Source organism: Arachis duranensis, chromosome 1 (genome assembly GCF_000817695.3).
Source record: "Arachis duranensis cultivar V14167 chromosome 1, aradu.V14167.gnm2.J7QH, whole genome shotgun sequence".
NCBI classification, from domain to species: Eukaryota; Viridiplantae; Streptophyta; class Magnoliopsida; order Fabales; family Fabaceae; genus Arachis; species Arachis duranensis.
Window position 1 is genome coordinate 68,837,568 of NC_029772.3, and position 18,105 is coordinate 68,855,672.

The window sequence follows — 18,105 nt, forward strand, 5'->3', positions numbered from 1 at the left end:
TTCTAATCAAGGCATTGAGGTAGATAGAGCTAAGGTGGAGCTAATTGAAAAGTTACCTCCACCAAGTGATGTCAAGGCAATTAGGAGCTTTTTGGGACATGATGGCTTCTACAGAAGTTTTATTAAAGATTTTTCAAAGATAGCCAAGCCCTTAAGCAATCTCCTGATGTCTGATACACCATTTATTTTTTATGACAAATGCATGCTAGCATTTGAAAACTTGAAAAAGAGGCTATCCTTAGCCCCACCTGATTGGAATTTACCATTCGAACTGATGTGTGATGCATCTGATTTCGCAGTTGGGGCAGTGTTAGGGCAGAGAAAAGAAAATTTGGTGCATGTCATATATTATGCCAGCAAGATACCTAATGATACTCAACGGAATTATACCACTACCGAAAAGGAGTTGCTGGCAATAGTTTTTGCATTTGACAAATTTAGATCATATCTTATTGGCTCTAAAGTTATTGTTTTCACTGATCACACAGCACTCAAATATCTATTTTCCAAATAGGAGTAAAAACCAAGACTAATCAGATGGATCTTATTATTGCAGGAATTCAACATCGAGATTAGAGACAAAAAGGGTGTGGAGAACAAAGTGGCAGACCATCTATCCAGAATCCCTTGTGAGAAGGATGATACCCATGATACAAGTGTAAATGAATTCTTCCCAGATGAACAGCTAATGATGATTCACTAAGCACCCTGGTTTGCGGATATTGCCAATTTTAAAGCAGCCGGTGACTTACCCCCTGGAATCAACAAATATCAAAGAAGAAAACTCATCAATGATGCCAAATGTTTCATTTGGGATGAACCCTAACTCTTTAATAAATGCTCAGATGGAATTCTTAGTAGGTGCATCTCAGAAGAAGAAGGACGAGAAGTCCTGTGGAGTTGCCATAGTGCTAGTTATGGAGGTCACTTTGGAGGAGAAAGAACTGTCGCAAAGGTGCTGTAATGTGGGTTCTTCTGGCCCACTATCTTCAAAGATGCTAAGGAGTTGGTGAAAAGCTGCAACGAATGCCAAAGGGCTGGCAACCTGCCCAAGAGAAATGAGATGCCACAGCAATACATTCTAGAGCTTGAACTGTTTGATGTATGGGGAATCGATTTCATGGGACCATTCCCACCCTCATATTCAAACAAGTTTATCTTGGTGGCAGTAGACTATGTATCTAAGTGGGTGGAGGTAGTGGCGACCCTAACCAATGACAACAAGGTAGTCATAAACTTTTTTCGAAGGAATATCATCACTAGGTTTGGAGTCCCACGAGCCCTCATCAGTGACGGAGGGAGCCATTTCTGCAATAGACCATTGGAAGCCCTACTCCTACGATATGGAGTGAAGCATATGGTTGCCACACCTTATCATCCCCAAACAAGTAGGCAAACAGAGATATCTAACCGAGAGTTGAAAAGGATTTTGGAAAAGACTGTGGGGATATCAAGAAAGGACTAGGCGAAGAAGCTAAATGATGCTCTTTGGGCATACATGTCAACCTTCAAAACACCAGTTGGGATGTCCCCATATCAACTGGTGTATGGTAAGGCTTGTCACTTACCATTAGAGCTGGAGCACAAGGCCTCCTGGGCCCTTAAAACACTGAACCTAGACAGCACTGCTGCTGGTGAAAAAAGGGTCCTGCAGCTTCAAGAATTGGAAGAGTTTAGATCTCAAGCCTATGAAAATACCAAGATCTATAAGGAAAAAGCAAAAAGGAGACATGATCTCAATTTGGTACCAAGAAGTTTCGAAGAAGGGCAACATGTGCTTCTCTACAACTCTAGACTGAAACTCTTTTCTGGGAAACTCAAATCAAGATGGTCGGGACCCTTTCTAGTCACAAAAGTCTCACCTTATGGACACATAGAAATAATGGAAGAAGGCTCAAAGAGAAGATTCACTGTGAATGGACAAAGACTCAAACACTACTTGGGCAGCATGGGGGAAACCCCCAAACAGAAGTATAACCTCAACTAAGGAAAGAATCGTCGAGCTAGCGACGCTAAAAAAGTGCTTTGTTGGGAGCAACCCAACCTGAGGTAACTCTCTTTTCATAAGTCTTTCAATAAAAATTTCAAGTTGGATTATCTGTAGTGTGAGGAACTAATTTTGGTGTTACACACCAAAAAACAATTCAAGAGTGAATATAGGGCTCTAAGTTTGGTGTTCCACCAAAAAGTCCAGCTGAAGAGTGCATTGCAACCCTTAATGATGAAGCATTGCTCTAGCAATCAGAGAACTCACTTGACAGAGGCTTAACCTCTAATACATAAATTGTCTTTTTAGCTCATAGTTGTTTCTTAATAAAAAGCACACAAAGTTCTTACATGCATCCAATTTATTGAAGTAAGCAAAGAACTAAGTTTGGTGTTCACACACCAAGTTAAGTTCAGAAGCTCACAAGCACACATGCATGCTAACCCTTTTTCAAGTGCCTGGGGAACAAGCAACTTTCAATAGTATTGCAGGAATTTAATCAATCTCAGGGAATGAGCATACCACATCATCCAAGGAAACAGACAAGGATGCAAATGCTAGGACGAGAATACCAAGGAACATATCATGAGGTTGTATCAAACCATCTCGAAATGCAGAACTCTAAGTGAAAAATGATTGAATAGAACCTGCATATTTTACTTGTTCCTCTTTATTGACATCCAAGTGTGCTAACTTAATGTCCCTGGTGATCACTTTCATCTTTCTTACTTGTATGCTTGTCCTTTAAGTTAATCAAAAAGAAAATGTTATGAAAAGAATAAGAGTGGAGTTATTTTGTGAAGTGAATTCTGAATGTTTGTGGTAGGATGATTATTAAGCTAAGTTGGTTCACCAAACAAGGAAAGAAAGCAATTATCTATCCTAAGTCTTATGTTTGAAACACATCCCTTGAGACTAACTAAATAATAAGATCCCAATAAGAAAAGAGAAAGAGCAATAAAAGTGAAAAAGAAAGAAACACAATAAGAAACAATGCTAGGCACCAAGGATTTCAAAATTGAGGCTTGTATCTGTGGTGTTTATGTGCAAGGGATATACTTGGATGAATAAGCTCTTAGGGGTGCCTTATCACTTGGTAACTTGGATTAACTAATCCGGGATTATCAGGTGAAAGTCCACTATCAAGAGTAACATTTGCTACAGAGCACTTAATAACCCAAAGAGGTGCTGGACACCAAGGTCTCAAGAAAGAAAAATAACAAACCATGTGCCTGTGGTGTGTATGTATGAAGGAAAGAGACTTGAGGGAGTAAGTCCTTAGGGGTGTCTTAACACCTAGCACCTTGAACCAACTGGTTTGGGAGTGTTAGCTGAAAGCTTATCATAAAGAGTCGCCTCTTACAGAGCACTTAGCCAAAAGAAGAAGGTAATAAACTTTGAAAAAAAAAGGAAGGATCAAAAATAAAGGAGTCTCAAAGGATGCAATTAAGAACGTGACCAAGGAATTGATAAAGGCTTGAAACCTAAGTTTCTATGCATGAAACCCCGTAAACCAGGAATTCTATTTCTATTTTATCTTCTTGTTCTTTCATTTCATTCTTCCTATGTTTCAGTACTTGCTTATGGACAAGCAAGCTTTAAGTTTGGTGTTGTGATGCCAGGGCATCTAGGCTAGTTTCACTAACCTTTTCTTTACTATTTTAGGGTAGTTTCATGCATTTTCTTAGTGAGTAAGGCAAGTTTTGGATGAAAATACACTTACACCTTGATTCAAGCAACTATTGTGAATTTCATATGATTTCATGAGGATTTTGCTAGAATTGCATGATAAATTGATGATGCATAATCTCATGACTTTGGCTAGAGCTTTGATGCACTTTATTTGCTTAATTTCAGGGCAAAGGAAGCAAGGAAGAACCACGTTAGTACTCACGTTAATCTAGTTAACGTGAACACTAACGTGGAATGGTAAATAGCTTGCAACGTTAATGAGAAAAGTGATCACCAATAATGCCTGCGAAGCCATCAATAACTCACGTTACTTGCCACATTAGCTAAGTTAACGTGGTAGTTAACGTGGAGACAAAAGAAAACTCCAACGTTAGTGGTAAAAGTGAACACCACTAACATTCCAAAACTTGGCAATGAGCCACGTTAAGAGTCACGTTAACTTAGTTAACGTGAACTCTAACGTGGAATAGAAGAACAATGCCAACGTTGGACAACTAGCATTGCCTACATTAGTGGTCACGTTAAGACCACTAACGTGAGAGTTAACATGGAGTTGAGGATTGATGAGCCAACGTTAGTGACACTCACTTTTGTCACTAACGTTGGAAGATGGCATTCTCTACTACGTTAAGAGTCACGTTAACTTAGTTAACGTGAGCTCTAACGTGGAGAGTAGGGGCATTTGGAGCGTTAGTGACAAAGGTAAGTGTCACTAACGCTTTCGAAGGTGAAGCATACCCACGTTAAGAGCCACGTTAGTTACACTAACGTGAACTCTAACGTAGGGACAAAAGGCACATAGCAACGTTATTGGAAAAGGTGAGTCCCAATAACGCTTGCGAAAGGGGTATAAGCCAACGTTATTGGGAAAAGTGAGTCCCAATAACGTTAGCAAAGATTTAGAAGGCAACGTTAGTGGTCACGTTAGTGCCACTAACGTTGGAGTTAACGTGAGGAATTTGAAGGTGGAATGTTAGTGGAAAAAGTGATTGCCTCTAACGTTCTCGAACCCACAATGTCACTTAACGTTAATCTCACTAACGCCCATGCCTAATTCATACTTCTCTGCAAGCTGGGCCCACTAAAGATTAGAACTACTTCAACTCAAGATCCAGAGCCCACATCCAAGACTTGAAGAACTCACTAGAAGATCAAGAGGAGTAGTATATATAGGAGTAGTTTTGAACTATAGAGAAGCTTGGCACTTTGGAGAACTACCTCTGTATATTTACTTTTCTGCACTTTTAGCATGGATTCTTCTTTTCTGCCATTTTTTATTTCGAGAGCTATGAACAACTAAACCCCTTTCATTGGGTTAGGGAGCTCTGTTCTATTTTAATAGATCAATTATAGTTTTCATTCTTCTTCTTCTTTCTTTTCTCTTGATCTTACTAGAAAGCTTTCGATCTTCATCTAATTGGATTGTTATCTTGGGAAAGAAACTCTCCATAATTGGATCTCCTCTGAGCCTTGGAAAAAGAATGAGGAGATCATGCTAGAAATGCTTTCTCATGTTGGACCAAATTGGGGTTTGGGCGGATATAGTGACATGTAATCCTCCCAACATTTTGATTTGGAAATACATGTGGTATAATCAGTGACCACACTTCATCTCTTCCCATGAGAAATTAAATCAAGGAATTGGGCAATTGTTCAAGCTTAGAGAGATTGGATTGCCAAGGAATTGGGATCCAATCACTTAAGATTGCCAAGGAGATCAATGAATGCATTAATTGAGGAAGAGATGAGAATGAACTTAATCCGGAGAATGCAACATCTCCTGAACCCAATGATTTCCCCATTTTTGATCTTACCCATTCTCTTTACTTTCTGTCATTTATTTTCATGCTCATTGCCCCAAATCCCCATTTAAGATTCTGCACTTTATTTTCTGTTATTTACTTTCCTGCCATTTAATTTTCTGCAATTCTCAACTACATCCTGTTCAGCTCAACTAGCATAATCTTCCAATTAAAATTGCTTGACCAATCAATCCTTGTGGGATTCGACCTCACTCTATTGTGAGTTTTTACTTGACGATAATTCGGTATACTTGCCGAAGGAAAATTTGTTGAGAGACAAGTTTTCATGCATCAGTCATACTCTCGTTCCACCCAGATTCATTAGATTAAGAACGAAAACAATCCTTGAAACCAAATCAATATATTAATTAAAATAGAAAAGCAATGTTCTTAATCCATAGAAATAAATAGAGCTCCTAACCTTAATCGAAGAAGTTTAGTTGCTGATGACTTACAGAGAAAAACTAAGGTTCTTACAAAAGTGAAACGTGCGAAAAAGAGGAGATCCGAGATAAGGTGGATCTTTTTTCTTTTATACTAACCTAATTTGATTCGGAAATAAAATAATAAACCCTAAGACTAAAAGATATTGTTTGTAAATAAAAATTACAAAAAGAAAATAAAATATAACTAATACTAAATGCTAAATCTACTTGAGAAGACCAAAGAGAGAGTGAATTCAATCAACACTGCTGGCATTAAATGCCAGATGGGCGTTTAGCACCCTGGAGGGGTGCAGTAGCACATTGCTGGCTTGTGTCCCTTGCTGGCGCTAAACGCTAGTTGGGCGTTTAGCACCCAAGGGGGTGCTGCTAGCATTTTCCCTTTTTGCTCCAAACTCTGCCAAATTGCTTTGAATTTCACCTGAAATCATAAAAACACTAAAACAACTCAAAGTAGCATCCAAAGAGAATTTTTGAACTATAACATTATGAAATTAAATAAAATTTAATTAAAAACAACTAAAAAATAAAAGGAAAAGGATACAAAATTCTCACGCATCAATATGACCAAGATGTCTTTGGATAATTCTGCAGGTGGTTCTTTACACATGAAGAAAATGGATGAAGAGGCTAATGAGCTTATTGAGATGGTTGCCAATAACCAGTACTGATACTCTTCGGAGATGACTTCAGTAAAGAAAGGAGTCATGGAGGTGGGAGTTATAGATGCACTTCTTGCTCAAAACAAACTCTTGTCTCAACAAATGAGCCTCATTACTCAACATTTGAGTAGAATGCAAAGTTCAGTTGCTAATGTTCACAGTGTTCTCCTAGATGCTCCTTATGATATGAGTGGTGGATTCTCTCAAGGTGAGACTTACATTTATGGCCAGTATACACCTGAGCAGGTTAATTACATGGGAAATTCCTCTAGAAACCCTAATTATGCTCCTTATTCTCAAACTTTTAATCAAGGGTGGAGGAATCACTCAAACTTTGGGTGGAGAGAACAACCTCAATGGCAGCAAAATTTTAATAATTCTCAAGGCAGCTTTAATCAAAATAATTTCAACAACTGGCGGTGCCAGACCTCTCAACCACAGCAAGCACCTTCTCCACCTCAGAATGCTCCTGACTTGGTGTCTATTATTGCAGAACTCTCCAAGAATCAACATAGTTTTATGTAGGAAACCAAAGCTTCACTCAGAAACTTGGAGGTTCAGATAGGTCAAATAGTCACAAAAGTTGCATAGATCGATCAGAGTTTCACCACTACCCTCCCTAGTAACACAAATCCAAATCCAAGAGAGGAGTACAAGGCCATCGCCGTGGTAAGTGGACAGGTGGCAAGTATGGAAGCACAAGTTACTGAGGAGCCGGTTGAAAAAGAAGCTCCATAGAAGACTGAAGACCCTGTAGTACACGCCCCCTCTAGACATCCAGACACCCTTTTCTAATTGATCTTGAGAAGTATCCAGCATTGCCTAAGGCACCAGACTACAAGCCAAAAATGCCTTATCCTTAGAGGTTTCAAAAGAAGACCATGGACAAGTAGTTTTCAAAGTTCTTGGAGGTCTTTAGAAAGTGGCAAATCAATATTTCTTTTGCTGAGGCTTTGGAGCAAATGCCTCTCTATGTCAAGTTTATGAAGGACACACTTCCAAGAAGAGGACTTTAAAGGGAGATGAGATAGTGATCTTGACCAAGGAATGTAGTGCCATAATGTAGAGCAACTTTAAGGATGCCAGACCCACGAAGCTTTCAGATTCCATGCATCATTGGGAGCACAACCTTTGAGAAAGCCTTGTGTGATCTAGGCGCAAGCATCAATTTAATGTCCTTTTTTGTGATGAAGAAGTTGCAAATCAAAGAGGCACAGCCAACAAGGATAGCATTACAATTGGCAGACAACTCTCTGAAACCTGCACATGGATTAGTAGAGAATATCGTGGTTAAGGTAGAAAAGTTCTTCCTCCCAATAGATTTTGTGATTCTTGATACGGGGGAGCATGAAAATGCCTCTAAAATCCTAGGAAGACCATTCCTTGTCATTGGGAGAGCTCTGATTGATGTGGAAGAAGGTAAATTGGTGCTTAGAGTGCATAGTGAGCAACTGGGCTTTCATGTCTTCAAAACTATGCATTCATCAGGCAAAAAGGAGAAGTACAAGCAGACTGATCTTATTGTTCCAAATTTTCAAGAACCTCCTGATAATGCACAACAAGGTTTATAGCTCAAGCCTCTTTTGGTGGGAATCAATACAATTCCCTCTGATATCAAACATAAATTTGGTGTTGGGTGTCCGTCATCCACTAAGGAGAAAGTTTCCAAGAAGAAAGTACCTAAGGGATGGGGGAACAAAAAGATCCCCACTGAGGATTTTTCACTTGGAATGAAGGTGGTAATTACTAAAAGTCCAACCATACCTTATACAGTAAACCGGATCCTATCTCTTGAGCATATAGAGTTAATCCGTGATAGCACAAGAAAGAAGTTCACGGTGAAACGCGAAGAGCTGAGTCCCTATGATCACCCCCTCCCTAGTGGAGCTGACTGTCAAGCTAGTGACGGTAAAAAAGCGCTTGTTGGGAGGCAACCCAACACTGAGTATCCTTTGGTTTTTCTTTCAGTTTGTTTTCTTTATCTTTGATTCTCAATATTCTTATTACTCACAGTTTTCCTTGGTTTAATCTTGTTTGTGGTCATGCAAAGTGTGTAGAACAGGGACAGGAGGACTCTGAAGGAGAAACAGAACACCCTGGAGAATAGTCCACTCAAGTGTATTGGCGCTAAACGCCAAGCTGGGCGTTCAGCGCCTAGCTTGGAAAGCAGAAGCTGGCGTTAAAAACGCCAGGAGGGCGTTAAGAGGAAGGTGGCATTAAATGCCAGGTGGGCGTTTAACGCCCACATTGGACAAAATTTTCAAGGTAAATGCATGTACCCAAAAAGAATATATTTTTTTCTTTCCCTTCTATCACTCATATCTTCTTTTGCATTATTTTTGTTTTTACTCATGCGTATGCTTTTTATGTCCCTCCATGTTTTCAGTTTTTCTTTGCTTAGGGACAAGCAAACCTTTAAGTTTGGTGTTGTCGAGCAAGCTCTCAGTTTATATTATCATCAATGGCACCAAAGGAAAGTGAATCTTCTTCACGGAAGAGCACAGTTTGAGGAGGGAGCAGCAGCCATCATGACTTAGGTGGTTGAGTTTCATTATCTGCTTTTCTATTTATTTTCTATTTTTCATTATTTTATCTTATTTCTTATTTTCTGTTTGAAATTCTTTGCATGATTAGTGGTAGTACTTTATTGTTTTTCTAGTTTAGTTTTTTATTTTGATGTTTTATTTTTTACTTTGTAAAGTGTCTCATGTATTACCCACTAAGCTTGAAAAATCAAAAGAAAAAGAAAAGAAGTAGTAAAATGCATGAGACTTATGTTATATATTATCTGTTATTTTGATTACTTTGATGTGGTGGTATTATCTATAATTCTGAATGTATGAACTGAACAGTGCATATTTGATCTTGAAGTTAAGAATGTTGATTCCTGAGGTACAGGAATTTAGAGAAGAATTATGAATTCTCTAAATGTAAGTAAGAAGCTGGTCCTTGAAGCAAAATAAACAGCAAAAAAGAAAAATAAAAAACAAGGTCCAATGCTCTGAGCATCAATGGTTAGGAAGGTCAAATATGATTAAAAGCTCAAAGAGTTATTTTTCTAACCATATGCTTGTGATGTGAATGTATCAAGTAACCCTTGAGACAGAGCACTTAGAGTCGAGACTAAGTATAAATATAGAGTATGCCAAAGGCTCTAAGCACCACTGACTGGGAGAAAATAAAAAGAAAAAATTAGAACTTAAAAGAGTTCACTAGTTAAGTGCTTGTTGTGTTGTTGTATCAAGTTAAGGTTGAAGACAAAACACTTAGAGTCACGGCTAGGCTCAAGGTGCAAAGAACCAAAGAAAAGATAAGAAAAAGTTGTGTTCAAGAATCAATCAGAGTTTCAAGAGAAAAATAATCCATAATATCATCTGAGTTCTAGTTCAGAAAGGCATTAACATTTCTGAACTTCAAATGATAGTAAGATGCCAGACCTATTCCAAGTTATAGTACCATAAATCCCACTTAGTGATTAGACAAGAGCTTAAATGAACACTAAAGTCTTAGGCATTTTTCTCTTCTCAGTCCTACATTATTTTTAGTTGCTTGAGGACAAGTAATAGTTCAACTTTGGTGTTGTGATATGTGAATATCTTATACCCATTTTCTGCTTATTTTCTAGTTAAATTTAGTTAGAATTTAGTAAGTTTAATTATATTTTAGTGCTAAAATCCTATTTGTATGCTATTTTGTATTGTTTTCATATTTTTATTATTTTAGATGAAATTCGGGCTAATTTGGCAGAGTTTTGTGCAAAAAAGAGGAAGAAAGTGGATTATATCAACCCTAACCTCCTTGCACTCCAACGAGCGTAACTTGAGCTACAAAGATCCAATTGACACAGATTTAACGTCGTTGGAAAGCCAACTTCTAGAGATTTCCAACAATATATAATAGTCTATATTTTTCATCTGAAATCACTGCCATGAAGTGCGCTAAACGCCGAGCCTGATGTTTAGCGCCCAGGAAGACAGAACCAACACCTGAGCCATTGCCAATTTTGGCGCTGAAAGCCAATTCTGGCATTGAACGCCAAAAGTGCAGGTCAACTTCACCCAAGGGAGCATCTTTAGTGGGATTTAGCTTTTAATTGTTATCTTTTATCTTATTTTAGTTATTTTTATTTACAAACAAAATCTTTTAGATTTAGAATTTAATATTTTATTTTAGTTTCAAATCAAATTAGGTTAGATATAAAAGGGAAAAGATTTATCCTTTTCTATTTTAATTAATGTATTGATTCAGTTTGAAGAATTACTTTTGTTCTTCATTTTATGAATCTGGGTGGAACGAAAGTATGACCCTTATTCTATATGCGTTCCTATGATCCTTGGAAAAGGTCTCTCACCTGAACAACATCTTGAAAGTGAATTCCTCCTAAATTGCTAATTACTTGAACTAATCAGGATATGTGACATATAATCCTCTTAGCTTTGGGTAATTAGGGTTTTTGTGGCCATAAACTAAAATTGAACTTAACCCTCTAATCGGAATCAAGTGACCAAGTCATTGGCGGTTCATGAAGGTTAGAGGAGACTAAATCACTAAGACATTAGAGTTTAGTCAATTACAGTTTGCCATGAAATGATTCCTACAGAATTAAATAGTTGATCAGAAAACTTGATCCAGAAAAGTAAACATCTCAGATAACTTAACTGTTTTCTCTTATTGATTTCTCATCAATTCTCTTATTTGCTTTCTTTACGTTTGAATTACTGTGTAATGCTATTTAAAATCACCAAACTAACTTTTCTATCTGCCTAACTAAACCTATCAGTCGACCATTGTTGCTCAGTCCATCAGTCCTCATAGGATCGACCCTCACTCACCTGAGATTTTTGCTTGGACGACCTGGTGCACTTGGCAGCTCAGTTGTGGATATTCCAAAAATTCGCACCAATAATATTTTCAATTTCTTTTTCCTATTTTAGCTATAATGTGTTATTACCTATTTACCTATATGTTTTTTAAAATTAATTTGTTTGATTATGTAACTTTTTAAAATGTTAAATTTAAGAATCTATTCTTAATATATAAAAGTAGATGGATAAGTTTACCTACATTTTTTAAGACATCTTTCTCCTCCTATTAATGCCATGTCAGGAACATCGGTTACATGGCAAAATCTTAGAATCAACCACTCAATTTTTGCCAAATCAACTATTATTTTCAAATTAGCAAAAAATAAAATATACAAAAAAATATACAAGTAATAGAAATATATATATCTGTGTGTGTGTGTGTGTGTGTGTGTGTGTGTGTGTGTGTGTGTGGTGCACGAAATTGCAATCACACTTTTGCAATTCCGCACAACTAACCAGCAAGTGCACTGGGTCGTCCAAGTAATACCTTACGTGAGTAAGGGTCGATCACACGGAGATTGTTGGCTTGAAGGAAGCTATGTTTATCTTGTAACTCTTAGTCAGGATATCAATAATTCTCAGGTTTAATTGTGAAAAGTAAAAGAACATGAAATAAATACTTGTTTTGCAGTAATGGAGAACAGGTTGAGGTTTTAGAGATGCTCTATCTTTTGAATCTCTGCTTTCTTACTGTCTTCTTCTTCATGCACGCAAGGCTCCTTCCATGGCAAGCTGTATGTAGGGTTTCACCGTTGTCAATGGCTACCTCCCATCCTCTCAGTGAAAATGTTCAATGCGCTCTGTCACAGCACGACTAATCATCTCTCGGTTCTCAATCAAGTTGGAATAGAATCTAGTGATTCTTTTGCGTCTGTCACTAACGCCCAGCCCTCAGGAGTTTGAAGCTCGTCATAGTCATTCAATCCTTGAATCCTACTCAGAATACCACAGACAAGGTTTAGACCTTCTGGATTCTCTTGAATGCCGCCATCAATTCTAGCTTATACCACGAAGATTCTGATTAAAGAATCCAAGAGATATTCACTCAATCTAAAGTAGAACGGAGGTGGTTGTCAGGCACACGTTCATAGGTGAGAATGATGATGAGTGTCACGGATCATCACATTCATTAAGTTGAGGATCAAGTGATATCTTAGAATAGAAGCAAGCGTGATTGAATGAAAAACAGTAGTAATTGCATTAATCCATCAAGACACAGCAGAGCTCCTCACCCCCAACCATGGGGTTTAGAGACTCATGCCATAGAAGATACAATAAGAAACGTGTAATGTCTCATGAGATAAAGATACAATGTGAAAATATCCTATTTATAGTGAACTAGTAACCTAGGATATACGAAATGAGTAAATGACATAAAAATTCACTTCCGGGGTCCACTTGGTGTGTGCTTGGGCTGAGCATTGAAGCTTTCATGTGTAGAGACTTTTCCTGGAGTTAAACGCCAGCTTTTGTGCCAGTTTGGGCGTTTAACTCCAATTTTTGTGCCAGTTCTGGCGTTAAACGCCGGGAATTCTGAAGTTGATTTGCAACGCCGGTTTGGGCCATCAAATCTCGGGCAAAGTATAGACTATTATAGCTAAAGTATAGACTATATTCAGCCTCTGAATCAGATTTTTACTCAGGTCTCTCAATTTCAGCTAGAAATTATCTGAAATCACAGAAAAACACACAAACTCATAGTAAAGCCCAGAAAAGTGAATTTTAAATTAAAACTAATAAAAACATACTAAAAACTAACTAAAATGTACTAAAAACATACTAAAAATAGTGCCAAAAAGCATATAAATTATCCGCTCATCACAACACCAATCTTAAATTGTTGCTTGTCCCCAAGCAACTGAAAATCAAATAGGATAAAAGAAGAGAACATACTATAGACTCCAAAATATCAATGAAACTTAGCTCCAATTAGATGAGCGGGACTAGTAGCTTTTTGCTTATAAACAGTTTTGGCATCTCACTTTATCCTTTGAAGTTTAGAATGATTGGCATCTATAGGAACTCAGAATTCAGATAGTGTTATTGATTCTCCTAGTTAAGTATGATGATTCTTGAACTTTATGAGTCTTGGCTGTGGCCCAAAGTACTCTGTCTTCCAGTATTACCACCGGATACATACATGCCACAGACACATAACTGGGTGAACCTTTTTAGATTGTGACTCAGCTTTGCTAGAGTCCCCAATTAGAGGTGTCCAGGGTTCTTAAGCACACTTGGATCACTTTTTATATTTATTAATAATTTTTTTTGAATTCACTACTTTTTCTTGCTTCAAGAATCAATTTGATAATTTTTCAGATCCTCAATAACATTTCTCCTTTTTCATCATTCTTTCAATAGCCAACAAGTTTAACATTCTTTAATCAACAAATTCAAAAGACATATGCACTGTTCAAGCATTCATTCAGAAAATAAAAAGTATTGTCACCACATCAAACTAATTTAACTAGTTTCAGAGATAAATTCGAAATCCTGTACTTCTTGTTCTTTTGTGATTAAAGCATTTTTCATTTAAGAGAGGTGATGGATTCATAGAACATTCATAGCTTTAAGACATGAACCTTAAATTTTATTAATCCTGAATTAAGAACAAGACTCAAAAATAAATATAAGATAAGACTAATAGTAATAGAAAACAAAAAATTAAATGACTCTAAAATATACTCCTAATGAAAGAGGTTATCACAGAGTTAGGACTCAACAACCTTGATTTTGAGAAGTGGATGCTCCCTCAACTTGTGGGGTATTTGACCTTTCAAGGGAGAGCTTCTGGTGCTTCAGCTCCTGTAGCTCACGCCCCTGCTTATCTTGTTCCTTCAGCAATTTGCAGAGCATGCAGTTTTGATTCTGCTATTCTTCTTTAATTTGTTCCATAGTTTCTTGAAGCTTGGCAACAGATGCTTTTAGGCTGGCCCAGTAGTCAATTTCAGGAAGTTCAGGGAGGAACTCCTGCGCCCTCCTTTTGATAGAATTATCTTGCATTTGTCCTTCCATTGACTTCTTGGTGATTGGATGTTCAATTGGGATGAATTCATCTACTCCCATCCTCACCCTAGCATCTTTACATAGAAAAGAGATTAAGCTTGGGTAAGCCAGTTTGGCTTCAGTGGAATTCTTGTTTGCAATTGTGTAAATCTCACAAGCAATCAGATGATGAACCTCCACTTCTTTTTGCCAGCATAATGCAATGAATCATCACTGCTCTCTTGATGGTGACCTCAGAACGGTTGCTAGTGGGCAATATAGAACGCCCAATGAAGTCTAGCCAACCTCTTGCAATTGGTTTGAGATCTCCTCTCTTGAGTTGGTTTGGGACACCTTTTGAATTGGTTGTCCACTTAGTTCTAGGGAGGCATATGTCCTCTAGAACTTGATCCAACCCCTTATTTGTTCTCACCATTCTCCTATTAAAGGATTCAGAATCATCTTGTAGTTGAGGCAATTTGAAGACCTCTCTTATTTTGTCCAGATGGAAGTAAATAATTCTCCCTCTGACCATGGTTCTGTAGGTATGAAAAGCAGTTCCAGTCATTCTCTGCTTATCTGTCAGCCACGGATTTGAGTATAATTCCTGAACCATATTTCTTCCAACCTTTGTCTCAGGGTTGGTTAGAACTTCCCATCCTCTGTTTTGAATTTGCTCTTGGATCTCCGGGTATTCGTCTCCTTTCAGATCGAATTTAACCTTTGGAATCACTGACCTTAGACCCATTATTTTGTGGTAATGGTCTGCATGTTCTTTGGTTAAGAACTTCTCTTGACTCCAAAGATTCTTTGGAGTATTCTCTTTCTTGCCTCTTGAATTGGTTTGTTTTCCCTTAGGAGCCATGATCTTGATAAGTCTTGGCTTAATGATCACGGAAAAGCACACCAAACTTAGAGGTTTGCTTGCCCTCAAACAAAAGAAAGGAAAGAGGAGAGAGAGGAGGAGAGCAAATTCGAATGGTGGGGAGAGGGGGATGGCCGAGCGTTATTTATAAGGGAGGGGGAGAGATTTCGAAAATTTTGAAGGAGATTTGAGAAGATATGGAAAGAATTTGAGAAGATATTTGAGTTTTTGAAGAAGATTTGGAAGGGATTTGAAAGAGATTTTGAGGAATGATTTAGAAAGTTGTTTAATTTTGAAATTTGAAGGTGAATGATGAATTGAGGAATGATTTAGAAAGTTGTTTAATTTTTTGAAAATTGAAGGGGAATGATGAAAGTTTGTAATGTGTTTATGCAAAAAATTATGGATCAAAATTATAAAGTTTGAAAAAATTTGAAGTGGAAAACAAAATCTCTATCCCCTACCTTTCTGGCGTTAAACGCCTAGAATGGTATCCATTCTGGCGTTTAACGCCCACTTGGTGGCCATTATGGGCGTTTAACGCCCAGCCAGGTGCCCTGGCTGGCGTTAAACGCCAAAAACCCCTTTATCACTGGGGGTTTTGCTGACCGCCCAGGATGCTGTGATGAGCGGATATTTTATACGCTTTTTGGGGGTAATTTCATGTAGATTTTAGTATGTTTTAATTAATTTTTAGTAGAATATTATTAGTTTTTAGGCAAAAATCATATTTCTGGACTTTACTATGAGTTTGTGTGTTTTTCTGTGATTTCAGGAAAATTCTGACTGAAATTGAGGGATTTGAGCAAAACTCTGAAGAAGGCTGACAAAAGGACTGCTGATGCTGTTGGAATCTGACCTCCCTGCACTCGAATTAGGCTGAAAAAGGACTGCTGATGTTGTTGGATCCTGACCTCCCTGCACTCGAAATGATTTTTTTGGAGCTACAGAAGTCCAATTGGCGCGCTCTCAACGGCGTTGGAAAGTAGACATTCAGGGCTTTCCAGCAATATATAATAGTCTATACTTTGCGCGAAGATAGACGACGTAACTTGGCGTTGAACGCCAAGTACATGCTACTGTCTGGAGTTAAACGCCAGAAAAACGTCATGATCCGGAGTTGAACGCCCAAAACACGTCATAACTCGGAGTTTGACGCCAAGAAATGCCTTAGCTCGTGGATTAACCTGGCGTTGGACGCCCAAAACAGCCCCAGGCACGTGAGAAGCTTAAGTCTCAGTCCCAGCACACACCAAGTGGGCCCCAGAAGTGGATTTCTGCATCATCTATCATAGTTTACTCATTTTCTGTAAACCTAGGTTACTAGTTTACTATTTAAACAACTTTTAGAGACTTATCTTGTACCTCATGACATTTTCAGATCTGAATTTTTATGCACTTTGACGGCATGAGTCTCTAAACTCCATTGTTGGGGGTGAGGAGCTCTGCAGCGTCTCAATGAATTAATACAATTACTTTTGTTTTCCATTCAAACATGCTTGTTCTTATCTAAGATGTTCATTCGCGCTTAATTATGGAGAAGGTGATGATCCATGACACTCATCACCTTTCTCAATCCATGAACGTGTACCTGACAAATACTTCCATTCTACATCAGATTGAATGAGTGTCTCTTAGCTTCCTTAATCAGAATCTTCGTGGTATAAGCTAGAACTGATGGCGGCCACTCTTGAGGATCCGGAAAGTCTAAACCTTGTCTGCGGTATATCCGGAAAGGCTAACCTTGTCTGTGGTATTCCGAGTAGGATTCCGGGATTGAATGACTGTGACGAGCTTCAAACTCCTGAAGGCTTGGTGTTAGTGACAGACTCAAGAGAATCATTGGATTTTATTCCAACCTGATTGAGAACCGACAGATGATTAGCCGTGCTGTGACAGAGTATAGGAACATTTTCACTGAGAGGATGGGAAGTAGCCATTGACAATGGTGACACCCTACATAGAGCTTGTCATGGAAGGGACCTTGCGTGTGGGAAAAGGATTTCAAGGAAAAGTTGAGATTCAGAGGACAAAGCATCTCCAAAACTCCAACATATTCTCCATTACTGCACAACAAGTAACGATTTTATTCTCTTTTATTTCTCCAATCTAATAATTCCCATTGATAATTTTGATTGACATCCTGACTAAGACTAATAAAATAAACATAGCTTGCTTCAAACCAATAATCTCCGTGGGATCGACCCTTACTCACGTAAGGTATTACTTGGACGACCCAGTGCACTTGCTGGTTAGTTGTGCAGATTACAAATTCGTGCACCAAGTTTTTGGCGCCGTTGCCGGGGATTGTTCGAGTTTGAACAACTAAAGGTTTATTTTATTTCTTAGATTAGGAAGATTTTGGTAATTGGGTCAGAGTCTTTTATTTTCTTTTCAAAAATATTATTTTTTCTTTATTAATTTTTAATTTCTCTTTGAGTCTAGTGTCTTATTCTAAGTTTGGTGTCAATTTCATATTTTGTATTTTTTTCTTTAAAATTTTCGTATTAGTGTCTTTGTTCTTCATTGATCTTCAAGTTGTTCTTGTTTATTTTGCTTGTTTGATCTTGAGTTTTTCTTGTTTTGTGTCTTTTCTTGTTTTTCTTGTGCTTTTTCAAAACATTAACTTTCAAAAATTTTTACTTATATCCATAAATATAATACATTTTTAAAATCAACTCTGAAGTTGCTGCCCAATTGGCTGGAGCTTTAGTAGTTGTTCTTGATAATTGGGTATCCTCTTTGGAATCTTTTTCAAAAATAATTTTGCTTTGATTGAATTTTGTGCCAAACTCTAAGTTTGG